Source organism: Bos javanicus, chromosome 19 (genome assembly GCF_032452875.1).
Source record: "Bos javanicus breed banteng chromosome 19, ARS-OSU_banteng_1.0, whole genome shotgun sequence".
In the NCBI taxonomy this organism is placed as follows: domain Eukaryota; kingdom Metazoa; phylum Chordata; class Mammalia; order Artiodactyla; family Bovidae; genus Bos; species Bos javanicus.
This window is the reverse complement of record NC_083886.1, coordinates 46,358,755-46,372,314: the sequence shown is the minus strand read 5'-3', so window position 1 is coordinate 46,372,314 and position 13,560 is coordinate 46,358,755. Positions and strand designations below refer to the sequence as shown.

At 48.9% G+C, this 13,560-nt stretch overlaps 1 protein-coding gene across 1 annotated transcript in view; it reads left to right on the top strand.

Annotated features, from left to right (window-relative positions):
• Positions 1-798: 798 nt before the first annotated feature.
• The window catches only part of MAP3K14 (mitogen-activated protein kinase kinase kinase 14), a 43,619-nt gene continuing 30,857 nt past the window's right edge, over positions 799-13,560 (top strand). The window contains exon 1 of the mRNA XM_061392168.1: positions 799-888. The gene's annotated coding sequence lies outside the window, so the exon portion shown is untranslated. The remainder of the gene's footprint in view (positions 889-13,560) is intronic.

Here is a 13,560-nt window from a genome sequence, read left to right as displayed (position 1 = left end):
GAGAGGAGAGGCTTCACGCAGCGCTCACACCAGGTTACTTCTCTGACTGTGGGACGGGATTGCACCACGCCAGCCGCACGCTCTCACCAGATAAGGGTTTCAACACACAGGTGTAACCTGTATAAGCCTTTAGCTCCCCAAGCTTCTCGAAGGCAGGCACTAGAACCTATCTTAGCCTCAGAGACGCTACAGTGTCAGGTTCACAGTAAGTGCTCAATAAAATGTTTCTAAATACACAGCCCCGCCCCGCCTCTCTCCCCCCAACAGCCAACACACCTGCCTCAGCCGCCAAGGCTTGGAGCAAAGAGGAAACACAACCAAAACCTGGGGAGACTGCGCCTCGCGGTCTCCTAGGTAACCAGGTCTTAGGCTGGGGAGTGCCCACGCATGCGCACACTGGCCCTTCCTTCCCGTAACCTCCAGAGGAACGCAACCGGTAAGACTGCCAGAAGCCGAGCGCGCATGTGTGGTTCCACCAACACCCCAACCGCCTCCGCCTTCTGTCAGTCCGTCGGCCCAGCCATTTCTTTGCTATAAACACTGTCCGGAAATAGTGCCCATTTCTGGAAACAGGGCCTCGTTAACCAATCGTTGCTTGGGGCGGTAGGAAGGAACTGGATGGGACGCGCCGTCTCATTGGAAGATTGGGGGAGTGGGCGGGGCCAGAAGCTAGGTGCGGCCAAAGCAAGGAGGCGCGAAGCGAGGCAAATTTTCTGCCGCGGGTGGAGGCGTGGCCCCGGGGGTGGCCGGGAAGGCGGCGAGGGGGCGGGGTCCGGGGTGGGGCGGGGCGACCGTGGGCCCAGAGAGCAGCGGTCCGCGACAGGCGGCGGGAGATCGAGGGCGAGGCGAGCGCGACACTCGCTGGTGGGGGAGATCGGCGCTCGGCCGGTAGGTGACTAGAGCGAGTCCCGGGGCGAGGGGCAGAGAGGACGGGTCATTCCTCAACCCGGGGCCGGGCTGCGGCCTGGCTCGCCGCATCGGAATGGTGGGGTTGGCGGCGCGGCCCGGGGACCCACTCGCGCCGGTCCTCGGCTGTGGCAGCTGGCCGCCGGTGCGCCCTCCCTCACGCCGCCAGGGCCACGGTCGCACGCCGGGCTCGCCCTGCACACCCGCAGGCCACACGCTCTCCCGAAGCGCGCTTAAAGGCCCCTTCCTTCCCTTTCCCCGACATCCCCTGTTTCCCCGCTCCAGGCTGCCCCACCGCCCAGGCCTGCCCGTCCTGCTCGGTTCCCTGGATGTTCTCCAGAATGAGGGCTTACTTCGGCACTGTGCTTAAGGTGCCGAACGCCCCAGCTTGCCGGGTCCCTGCGTCCTCCCACCTGTCCAGGCAGTGAAACCCTCAGGTCTTTCCTGGGAAGTTCTCGGGGTCACACCCCGAGCCTGGGAGAAGAGATGGAGCCTCCGATTAGCACCCAGCGGGGCAGTGCTGGCTGGTCGCAGCATCCTTTCTCTCCCTGACCCCTCGATAATTCTTGCCACTCCACTCAGGACTTCCTCTGTCGGCTCAGATAAAATATCCCATCTTGGAAGTCCATCGTGGCCCTGGCAGCCTGCAGCCAGAGGCACCAGGCAGAAGGAGGCCCCTTGTAAAGAGCCCCACTTGCCCAGGATCCTCCTCTGTGCCGGGTAACTTAAGAAAAAGCAGTTTGTTTCCTAATTGAAGTTAAAATGTGGCTCCCAGTCCTAAAGGGTGGACTGGGGAATGAGTGGAGAAAAGAGACAGAAATCTGTGATATAAATTGTTTTAACTGGAGGACAATGAATGCCGTCCCTTGATGATGAATTCAAAAAGCAAGTGAAGTTAAATGGTGAGAGGTGGAATCTGATACAAAATAGCCTTCTGAAGTTTATTCCAGGAATAAATGTTGAAAACCCCCTGACTAGAAACATGGTCTCTCTGAAAGATTAGGAGATAGTATCTTAACATTAGTGATGTGTTTTTTTTTTACTTAGTATCTTCATACCTGTAACCTTTTTCCTTCAGATATGTGTGTAATAAGATAGATAATATTGTCCTGTTTTAGAGGTGAGGCACCTGAGGCAGGTGTGTGTTTGGCAGGGACTGGAGGTGGATAAATGGCTCTACCCAGTGCCTCACAGTTGAGACTCAGGGTGACGACTTTAATCTGGGCCACTGGAGTCTTTCCCCAGCTCCTTCCTTGAAGCAGAACCACGTTATGGAACTTGGTGCAGGACATGGGGAGAAATATTTGGTGTGGTATTTATGCTCTTAACATGAGAGAACAGGTGCTTGTCTCACTTACAAAGTGTTTGGATTTACTCTTGGTGTTTTTTAAGTGATGTCAAAGTCCGTTCCTTTGGTGCAGCGATGCCAGACCTCTGAGATTTTCAGATGCCTTGAGGACATCCTCTTTTATTTTGAAGGGTGTGGTAGTGAACTTCTCAGAAGGCCTCAAAATAAAAGTACTCATCTCTGACTTTAATTTTAGAAATCTATACCCAGGTACGTGTTCCAGCTCTTTGGTGAGACCAGACAGCAGTAAGCCACCAAGCTTCAGTCCCCTTCTGACTGTGTTCAGGTTATAAGGAGTAGTTCTGAAAGGGGGTTTTTCGCCCCTGATGCTGTCTGTTAGAGTTTGTGGGAGCAAGCGGCACCACAGACAGAGACCCTGCCAAATGAACCCTCATCTATTAAACAAAAATGTCTGGTTGGCCATTTCGCCTCCACAGACGGAGGTTTGGTTCCTCATTTTGTTTCTCCTATTGAACACTGACTCCATTGTGATCTGCTTGGAGTGTTTGTGTATCACTGAATGTTGAGAAGCGGGCTTGCCCTGATTGGTTGTCCACCTCCAGGCAACTGTTGTGGGTTTTGTTTGGTGCGTGGTAACGGTTCATCCTGGCCAGCGTCTGGTGTGAGATCTGTAGAGACGGGAGATGGGTAAAGACTGACCCAGGGCTGTTCTCCTCGTTGTTGGCCCCCTCTTAAGAGTGTCCCATCACTTTGGCCTGCGATGTCACTTTTAGTTTCCTATTTTTTTTCCTGTCTCAAGGGACAGCACATGAGCTTTCCTAACAGGCTTGCCTCCCTTGATGAAGAGCTGAGAGATTCATGTTGGTTGACCTAACAGATGGTCTTTCTGGGAGGGTAGTTAAGAAATCTTAAAACCAAGTTCGGCCCTAAATTAAAAGTGTAAGTTAGCTTGATACACACACAGGGAGCCTCTTTCTATCAATGGCTTCCATCATCTGAGAGCTGTTTTTTTTTTTTTTTCCTGGCAAAAGGTTAAAATGCAACTAAAATTCTGCTTTCATGATTAATAAGTCACTACCGCAGTTGTATCTGATGCTTCCTGTTTGCCCCATTTTAGTATTTCAGTTAAACTGGAAACATCTGAGCCTTATGGGCACTTTGGAAGACACCAGTGTGAAAGTGGTGGGGGAACAGTTCCCTGTCAGTGGATTTGGGAAGCTTTAAGGATAAGCCAGCTCCCCCTGGCCTCCACACGCTGAGATCCTTGGGCAGGGAAAGTAGTAGGGGTTGAGCACCTTCAAGGGGAAGGTGAGCTTTTAAATTGATGCACGTGTGAAGGCTCTGCATTTGCTGGGTGGTGCTGACTGAAATGTTGAAAGCAGTCAATTAGAAATGGAAGGCCAAACACAGGGCAGATCAAGTAGTAGAACATTTCAGTCGAGCTGAGCGAAGCACTGAACATCTGTTGGCTTTGGGGTCTTCAGTTCTGGCCTTGTCTTAACTACCTGAGTGACCATGCAGAGAAGAGTCACTTTTCTCAGTGGCCTGTGTGCCCGTCATTGTATTCTAGGTTAAAGGATCCCCTTCTCATGGTGGCCAAGGCAGAGGATGGGGGCAGAGGTGTAGATTGGGAGTTTGGGACCATCAGATACAAACTCTTACATAAAGATTGGATAAACAACAAGGTCCTTCTGTATAGCACAGGGAGCTATATTCAATATGCTGTAATAAATGTTAATGGGAAAAAATACATATATATGTATATATAAAATTGTACCACTTTTCTGTATACTAGAAACTAACACAACATTGTAAATCAACTATACTTCAGTAAAAAGATCCCCTTCTCTTCTTGCTATTTTATATCATTTAATCTCTTATCCTACTGGTGTGAATCCCTTGAGATTATATGGCATTGAGAGTAACGATCCTTGTGGCCATTCTCTGTGTTTCCTCACAGTCTTACAAAGGAAGGCAGGGACCAGGATCAGGAACATGAAGCCTAGTAAGGAGAGAGCAAGTGGACAAGATTACTTAGGAAATCAGTGTCACATCCAGAATCGAAACCCACATTTCTTGACGTCTAGTTCAGTGCTTTTTCTACTAACTTACATATAAAAGGATAAGTTGGGATTTTTTTTTTGTTTGTTTCCAAAACATGTCCATCTTGAATATAACTGAACCAGGGTAGCTGCTTTATTTTTCTATTTATGTACACAAGGATTAACTCAGAAGTGTTATCAAGTAATTAAGAGTTGATACTTATTATCCATAATAATTATTACGAAAAGTCTGAAAGATAAAGAGCACATCCTCTGGTCAAGTCTGCCGATCCCTATTTTACAGATGCAGAAATTAAAGCAGAGGGGTCAAGCAACCTGCCCAGAGCGGTAGAGCCAGTCCATGGCATCTTTGTGCCCTGTGTGGGGGTTCAGGCTGCCGGGTCAGAGAGAGACCCAGGTCGGGTCCAAGTCTGCCGCCGTCTGCCTGTGTGACACCAGGCACATCAGTTCACTTCTCTAAGCGTCCGGCGCCCCATCTGTAAACATTTCGTGGCGTTGTTTTGAGTAGAAAATGAGAGAATATATATAAAGTGCTGAGCTCGGCACGGAATAAGCCAGAGGACACAATGGCTGTAAATGTGGCTGGTGGTTGTAGTGGTAATCGCAGTACTGGTAGTTGGCGATTACCACTTTGACTGGACCTGTTTTCTGGAAGATGATGTCAGGAAGGGTCAGGCTGCCTGACTGGGCCTGTCATTTTCTCAGCAGGACCACCAGTGGGACATTTCTTCCATCTGGAGGTTCTAGCTGTCATGTTCTCCCTGTCTTACACTAAATTCTGCCCTCATCACCCTCCAAAGGAACCTAACAAGGCTCCAGCTCTGCCTGCTCAGAGCTGGTAAGCCTACGCCTGGGGCACCCTCGGCCGCCACCCAGGGGCAGGTACACCTGGGCCTTCTGGGGCCCTCCTGTGTCCCCCATACAGTGAAGCGGGTCTCAGCCTTAACTCTGGAGGGGAAAAAAGGAAAATACTGTGTACAATATAAGTCAACAAACACTTGTTCCTCTCTGTTCGGGAGACTAAAAGGGAAGCCTGGGTCCTGTGGGGCAAGGTTCCCACCACCATGTGGCACCCTGCCCTTTGTCATCTTTTCACTGGTCTGGGGGCCCTCAATCCGCAGTCAGCGACTCTCAGATTTCCCTTTAAATCACCCAAGGGAAAAAAAAAAGCAAAAAAACAGTTTCACATTACATTTTAAATTCTTTTTCTCCCCCCCTTTCTTAATAGAAAACAAAAATGCAAGCTCCCACCAGGCTGACGTTCCCTTTAAATAACATCTTGTTTTCTCTTGGGGAAGCTGTCTTCATGGCCAAAGAGTCATTTCTAAAGTGAACCTAGTTTTTAGAAAAAATAGATCACCGGATGTCAAGCCTCGTGTGGAGCTAACAGTTCAGATGAAAATGAAACCAGCAGGCCTGGAGTGGCAACTCCACACTTGACTTCAGACTGGAGGTGAGAGGCAGAGTGTGTCTGAGCCCAGGTCGGCAACTGGTTGGCCCCACAGACTGCATTTGATAGGTGCCTTAGTCATTTTCCAGGCAGCTTTGCTTAGGTGAGCAGAGCACTTTCTCTGGAAGGTGAGTCACACTTGCAGGGGTGTAGGTGACATGCGATTTATTCCCCAGCTCAGTCACAGGAAGTCTTGAGCAGACCTTGTGGAGAAGCTGTCTGCCAAAGCTCATGTTCATTTCAGTCCAGGGGCTTTGGAGGCAGGGGGGATAAGGAAGCCAGCTAGGGGCTCCCAGGGCTTGCCAAACGACAGAAAAATAGCTCCCCCAGCAGGGGGGTCATGTGGACCCGGCAGAGAGCCCAGATCAGCAGTGTCACCACGCTCTTGAGCCCAACCACCTTGAGGGTGGAAAATGGCCCATTTCCAATGACAGTCAACAAAGAAGCCCTAGGAGAGCTTTGGCTCCAGGGAGCTGGGAAACCCCTTGGCAAAAAGCAGAAAGATACAAACCACAACTTTGGTGTGAAAGGCCTTTCGGGGAACCCTTTTCTACCTGCTTTCCTTTTCACCACCTGAGTTGGAGGCTCTGAAGAGCTCCAGGGATTAGAAAGGCTGGATTGGACCTTGGCTTTCTGGAAACTTGCGAATTCTGAGCCTGCCACACTTCTGGAGCCAGTGTTTGGATTCAGAAAGATGCTGCAAAGGAAACTCCTGAGCCATCTCTTCCACGCAGTTTCTGGTTGCCGGACTTTCTGCCGACCCTCTTACCATTAAAGCCATGACCAGGTATCCTTCAAGGCACGGGGTTTGTTTCAGACTCTCTGTTCTAGACCAATACAGTTGGTGTTGAACTTATTGCTGAGGGTCAGAGACCTCTCAGTGTCCAGGTGGGCTTGACTTTATTGAAACCACAGGGGAAGAGCTAGTGTTACCTTGTTTCATTTATCCATCGCAGACTCCTCTCCAGCCCCCTGCCCACACCTCTTCCATCTAGACTAGCCAGCAGTCACTTTGGGTGGGCATGGCTAAATGACCTTAGGCCTGAACCTCTCTGTCAAGAAAGAGCTGTTGGGCTTCCCTGGTGGCTCAGTGGTAAAGAATGCACCTGCCAATGCAGGAGACATGGGTTTGATCCCTGATTTGGGAAGATCCCACATGCCACATGGCAACTAAGCCTGTGTGCCACAACTATTGAGCCTATGCTCTAGAGCCCAGGAGCCACAATTGCTGAAGCCTGTGCACCCAAGAGCCCATGCTCCATAGCAGGAGAAGCCACTGCAGTGAGAAGCCCGAGCATCACAACCAGATAATAGCCCCTGTTCACCGAAACTAGAGAAAAGCCCATGCAGCAACGAAGACCCAGCACAGCCATATAAATAAATAAAATTATAAAAATGTGTATTTTTTAAAAAAGAAAGAAATGTTTTGAGTTACAGCCTGGAAGTGATCATAACCGTTTACACACTTCTCTGTTTAACAAAAGAGAAAATGGTGAACTCAGGAAGTTAAGTGAGTTGCCCAGGGCCACACAGCTAGTTAATTGCAGGATCTGAGCTAAAGTCCAGGCTCTTTGTGCCGTGCTGTGCTGCCATTGAGCGAAGGAGATACTCCCGGAGCAGGGGTTACTCCTCCTTCATATCCCCACCCAACCCCATCACACTCAGCCTTTCTTCTAGCTCTGCCAGGCCTGGGGAGGGTGGAGCCAGAGCAATAGCCACCCTGAGTCTAAGAAAAAGTAAACAGAAAGCTATTTATTTGACACTCTCTTGTACCATGAGGTTCGTGTAACCACAGGAGGTGAAGGTTGATAAGAAAATACAATTCTGGGCAGGGTTACCTGGAAGTTTCAAAGGTTGTCTCTGCCTGTAGGGCACTGACCTACCTCACCAGGCAGTGTCTTACCCAGAGGTGGGCCTTCAGTAGCTATGAATGATTGATTGTGAGGCTGCAAACCCACCGGGTGCCAAGAAGGTCTTCTGTATCTTTTTCCTGTCATGGCCCATGGCATACAAGTGGCCCAAAGACCCAGAGTAGTTGGGCATCATTCCCTCTGGATCCATCCAGGTCCTCTCAGTGAAGAGGCTCTCCCTTGTCGGCAGAGCTTGATGTCACATCTGACTAATGTCCCCTCTAAGTCCAAAGAGTTGTCCTGTCTGAGATCCACCACCGTGCTCTGCCGTCTTTGACATTTCCTTTTACCAGACCAGAATTAGTCCCGTCACTACTAGGGAGAGCTGGGAGGCTTGGGACAAAGGGAGGCTTTGCCAGCTTCAAATGAGGATGCTCTTGCCAATTAAGATTAGAAATGGACTTCTCTAGCCCAAGAAGTTAGGTTGGATGAACCAGATAACTTGAGCCCATGCTCAGCAGTCCCAATTGGGAGATGCTGTACTTTGAGAGGCAGGAATAGATTTACAAAGATGAATATAAGGGACTTCCCTGGTGGTTCAGTGGTTAAGTTTCCATGCTTCCACTGCAGAGGGCACAGGTTCAATACCTGGTCAAGGAACCAAAATCCTGTACTCCCCGTCATGTGGCCAAAAGAAAAAAAAAAAAGATGAATGTAAAAGGCAGAGATTTGTGTGTGACCTCCCGTCTAACACATGTATGCAAATCTGAGCCCAGATGCATGCCATCCAGTTCAGAAGGGTCATCGTCTCGGGAATTGGAAATCATGTGTTTCTCTCGATGAGCATGTAGGAGTGAGCGTACATTCTCAGTTGCTCAGTTGTGTCTGACTCTTGTGACCCCTTGGACTGTAGCCTGCCAGGCTCCTCCGACCTTGGAGTTTTCCCAGGCAAGAATGCTGGAGTGGGTTGCCATTTCCTTCTCCAGCATTTAGGAGAAAGGATGACAAAGGTGGCTCAGTAGCCAGCTTGCAGGACTCCTCCTTGCTGGGGTGCAGGCATAATACAGCCACCATGCTGTGTGCATGGAGCTGACTTCTTCCCTCCAGCTCACCAGGCGACTGCACCACCTGGGGTCTCAGAGCCTATGGCACCCTCTGTCCTGCAGGAGTACATCAGGGATCCTTTCTCCCAGTCAGAGCTCACCAGGGGGACCAAATCCACTGGCTCTGCTAGGCACTAGCATCTGAAAACAAGGACAGCTGAGATGCTGTCCCTCATCAAGGTCACTGTGGTGGCAGAAAGATGGACATAAAGGCAGATACATTGTATGTGTGTTCAGTCACCAGGTCACGTCCAACTCCTTGCAACCCCATGGACTGCAGCATGAAAGGCCTCCCCATCCCTCACCATCTAGCAGAGTTTGCCCAAGTTCATGTACATTGACTCAGTGATGCCATCCAACCATCTCATTCTCTGTCACCCTTTTCTCCTTCTGCCTTCAGTCTTTCCCAATGTCAGGGTCTTTTTCAGTGAGTTGACTCTTCACTTCAGGTGACCAAAGTATTGGAGCTTCAACTTCAGCATCAGTCCTTCCAATGAGTATTCAGAGTGGATTGACTAGTTTGATCTGCTTGCTGTCCGAGGGACTCTTAAGAGTCTTCTCCAGCACCATAGTTCAAGACTATCAATTCTTTAGCACTCAACCTTCTTTTGTTGAGGTGCTGCCCCTCGACAAGCTTGCCATGGTGGCGGAAAGATGGACATAAAGGCAGACATATTACACGTGCCAAATTACGAACCATGGTTGTGGGAGCTGGAGGGGGCTGAGTAAGTCCCCTCGGATGGTGGCTCCCCTGCCCCAGCTCCCGTGGGGAGGAGCCCTGCCTTCCCATCCAGCATGTCTGGGCAGGCACACCCACAGTATTGCTCTCATCGTGGGCCCTTGTATCTCTTGGAATAGGAGCTTGAGAGCAGTCTGGAAACTTCAGCACTCCAGGGGAAAGGAGCACAATGGTGGAGGTATAGGCTGTCTTGTAGAAATGTGCTGGAATGTAGCTCAGAGCCAAAGCAGACAGCGAGTAAGTAAAAGGTGAAAAGTGAAGTCACTCAGTCATGTCCGACTCTTTGTGACCCCATGGAGTGTAGCCTACCACACTTCTCCGTCCATGGGATTTTCCAGGCAAGGGTACTGGAGTGGGTTGCCATTGCCTTCTCCAGAGGATCTTCCTGACCCAGGGATCGAAACTGGGTCTCCTGCGTTGTAGGCAGACACTTAACCGTCTGAGCCACCAGGAAACAGCAGGCCGTTAAAGACACAGCTGACTTATCCTAGCCTTCCAGGCTGGGGTGGAGAGGACAGTGGCTGCGCTTACCAATCCCATATGCTTGGGGCCACTCAGACAGAGGCGTAGGCAGATGGTCTGAGGCCTGACCCATGACAGTGGGTCTCAGTGACTGGGTTCCAACAGTGAGAACTCGAGACCATTTCTGCCTTGGTCACCCTCGTGTCTGCTCTGGCCAGCGCAGCACCTGGAGCGTGGTAGCCACTGGCTGTTTGTTGTGCGTGGAGGTGCAAAACTAGAATCCACGCTCCTCTTTCTGGGTCGTGCTGGCTGTGCATGGAAGTGCAAAACTAGAATCCACGCTCCTCTTTCTGGGTCGTGCTGGCCTGAGAGAGGCTAAGCCGCCACAGGCTGGCTCCTGGTGCCCCCTCCTTTACCAAGGAATTGATCTGGGATCCGCTGGGAATATTCCCTGTCTTAGTGTGGGTCCCAAGCCCCTTCCTCTGTCCTGGGGGAGGACAAAGAATGTGACCCCGTGTTAGAAAGAGGCATGTCCTCGAGGGACATGTCCATTCAGGCCAGTCTGTCAAAGGATGTGTAGGACAGCATCTGAAACGAGGCCATGGTCAGGGTTCAAGGCCATGGTCTGGTGCCACTGCCAAAGGGACCTTGTCCTTCCTTTCATATACCCCCGTGCGTTGGAAGCCTTCTGTGGAAAGCCAAGTTGTTTGGGTTTCTTGTTTATTCTGAAGTTCCTCAAACTAGTTCCTCAATTTCAGAACCAGTCACCAATAACTACAATGAACTTGAAGCCTCTTCCCTGCCGAAGAGGCTGAGCCCATCTCTTTCCAACTCCCCAACCAAACAGGTAGACCCTGCCTGAAGCCAGTCCCACCTGTGAAAAGCAGAGTTACCAACCAACCGAGGTGGGAGGGGTTGTGTTGCAGTGGGAATTGACCACAGCCCAGGGAACTGCTCCTTTCTCAGAACTCAGTCTGAAAAGTTAAATAACAAGTTTTTCACAAGCAGACCTTGCTCACGGTGATGACCTTAAGGCTTGGCAAGATCCAGAAGTGTGTTTTGACTCATCAAAGAAAGCCGGTTGTGTTTGGTTTGATTTTGGTGTGGAGGGCAGTTTATGGCCCTGTCATCAGAAACTGGTCATGATGGAGTGGTTCACACTGCAGCTGCCACTTCATCAGGGCACTCAGTTACACCAGATATCCCAACCTGCAGATTGCAGTGACTCTATGAAATTTTTTTGACATAACATACATTAAAAATTGCTTCCTACATATTGGATAAAACAAAGTACGCATGTGGTCAGGGTTTTTCTCAATACTACACCCTCCATCCTCCTGCATACCAGTCCCATAATTGTCTCTGGATCAGTGATGCTTCCAGTGGCATCTTTTCTATATGCTGTTGGCTCTCCTCATGCAAAAGATTTGAAAGTTGAATTGAAAATGTCCTTATAATATGTTTAAGGTTTATACAATATCCGATATCAGGAAACTGGGGACCAAGTAATAACCACATTTATGAATTTAGTAATTGATGCTCAAGGCTTTGCTATTAAAAATAAAGACAAACAAATGATAAACTAGGCTCAGGAAACCTGGAGCCAGGCTTTATAAAATGAACGATGAATTTGAACTTTGTCGTAGAATTGGCCCCTGGGATGGGCCCAGCTGAGGTAAGCACGGGTGGGCTAAGGAACACAGGCCTGCCACAAGCTTGGAGTCTTTGTTCCCCATTGCCATTTTAAAGTTGCTTTTTCCAGAACATAGGCCGGCTGTGCTTATGCTTCCTAATTGAGATGCTTCCTCCTGGGTCAGTCCCTGGGTTTCTCACTAACAAACATTTGGCTTGTGGCAGCTTCTCCATTTGGGTCCCGGTTTTTAAAACTTGGATCATTTGAAAGTGGATACAGTGTCATGGTTAAGAATATGGACTTTGACGTGAAAGAGACCCTTGTGCACATCCTGCTTCTGCCACTTCCTTGCAGTGTGACCTTGGGCAGATCACCTGATCTGCTGAGCCTCAGTTTATCCCTCTGTACAAGGGGAATGATAGTAGAGGTATTGTGAGGATTCAAGGAGTAATACACATGCATACATAGCAAACATTACCTAATATACCTAATACATAGCAAGCAATCTTAGCTGCCATTATTATTTTTTTTATTATTGACAACCAGCATGTAATTCTGTGCAGACATACAGCAGCAGGTTGTTGAAAACACCCAAAGATGTCCACAGGAGGACTGATTTCAGCTCTAGCTGCTGAGGAATCCTGGGCTCTGGTTCATCATGCACAGGCAGGTCATTGTTGAGTCCATTCAGAGCCGAGGCCTTGCCAACAGATGTAAGCAGCCAAAGAGGGGCCGGTGTTTTCCTCTCAGGTCCAGTTCTGCGGTTTCCCACTCTTTTTTTTAAATTTTTACTGGGGTATGGCTCATTTACAATGTTGTGTTGGTTCCTGCTGTACAGCAAAGTGAATCAGTTATACATATGCTCTTTTTTTACACGCATATCCACTTTTTTTTCCAATTTTTTTCTCGTATAGATCATTACAGAGTGCTGAGTAGTTCTCTGTGCTATGTAGCAGGTCCTTATTAATTATTCACATTTATAGTGGTGTGTATATGTCAGTCCCAAACTTCCAATTTATCCTTTTCCCCACTGGTAATCATAAGTTTGTTTTTTACATCTGTGACTCTTATTTTTGTTTTGGAAATACGTTCATTTGTACCGTTTGTTTCCCATTCTTTATGGGGCCACACGTGCCCACGAGCATGCCTTACATCTGGCATCTTCACCACTGCGTTAAGCTTGTCATTGGATGGTTATAAAGCAAAAGCAGGGAAGCGCTGGCCATCAGAGCTGGGGACCCATCTGTGAGCATCCTCCTGCTTCTTGAGTCACTGCAAATGAAACTCACAGTCCCCAGGGGAGAACAAGAAAGGGGGTGAAACGAAAACCAAAACCAGGAGGGACGAGCTTACCCATCTCCAGCTTTTGTGTTCACAGCCCTGCAGCCAGAACTCACTGATCAGCCCCAGGGGTTCTGGCAAGGTTTCCTCTGTGTGTGTGTGTGTGGGTGTGTGTGCAGGTGGGGGAAGCAACCATCCAGTACTTATGAAGCCCCAGTTACAAATGTGGACCCGATGCCTCCTAAATTCTCATTCCATATCGAGAGACCCTCTTTTAGTTTTAGCTTGGTTTCACCATAAAAGTAATACCCCAGAGAGAGCATCTCTAGAGGGACATGTAAGAAATAGGTAATGGGATCCCCTCAGAAGAATGGGAGAAGGGTGGGAGGGACTTATATTTCTCATTGTATATCTTTTCTGTATTTTATTTTTGCCACTTGGAAACATCTGTTAAAAAAATGAAGACTGAGGGAATTCCCTGGCAATCTAGTGGTTAGGGCTCTGCACTTTCACTACCAAGGGTCCAGGTTCTATCCCTGGTCAGAAAACTAAGATCCCACAAGCAGCATGGCATGACCAAAAAAGAAAAATGAAGACTGAGAAAAGCAGTACCTACTCACTGCAAAAAAAAAAAAAAGTGAAACTATTAGAAAAGTATAAAGAATATTAAAACACCACCAAGAGAGAACCATTGCTGCATATCTGTGCTAAGTGTCTACATTTTTATAAATGTTGATAAAATATACAGACACATGCTAGGTGGG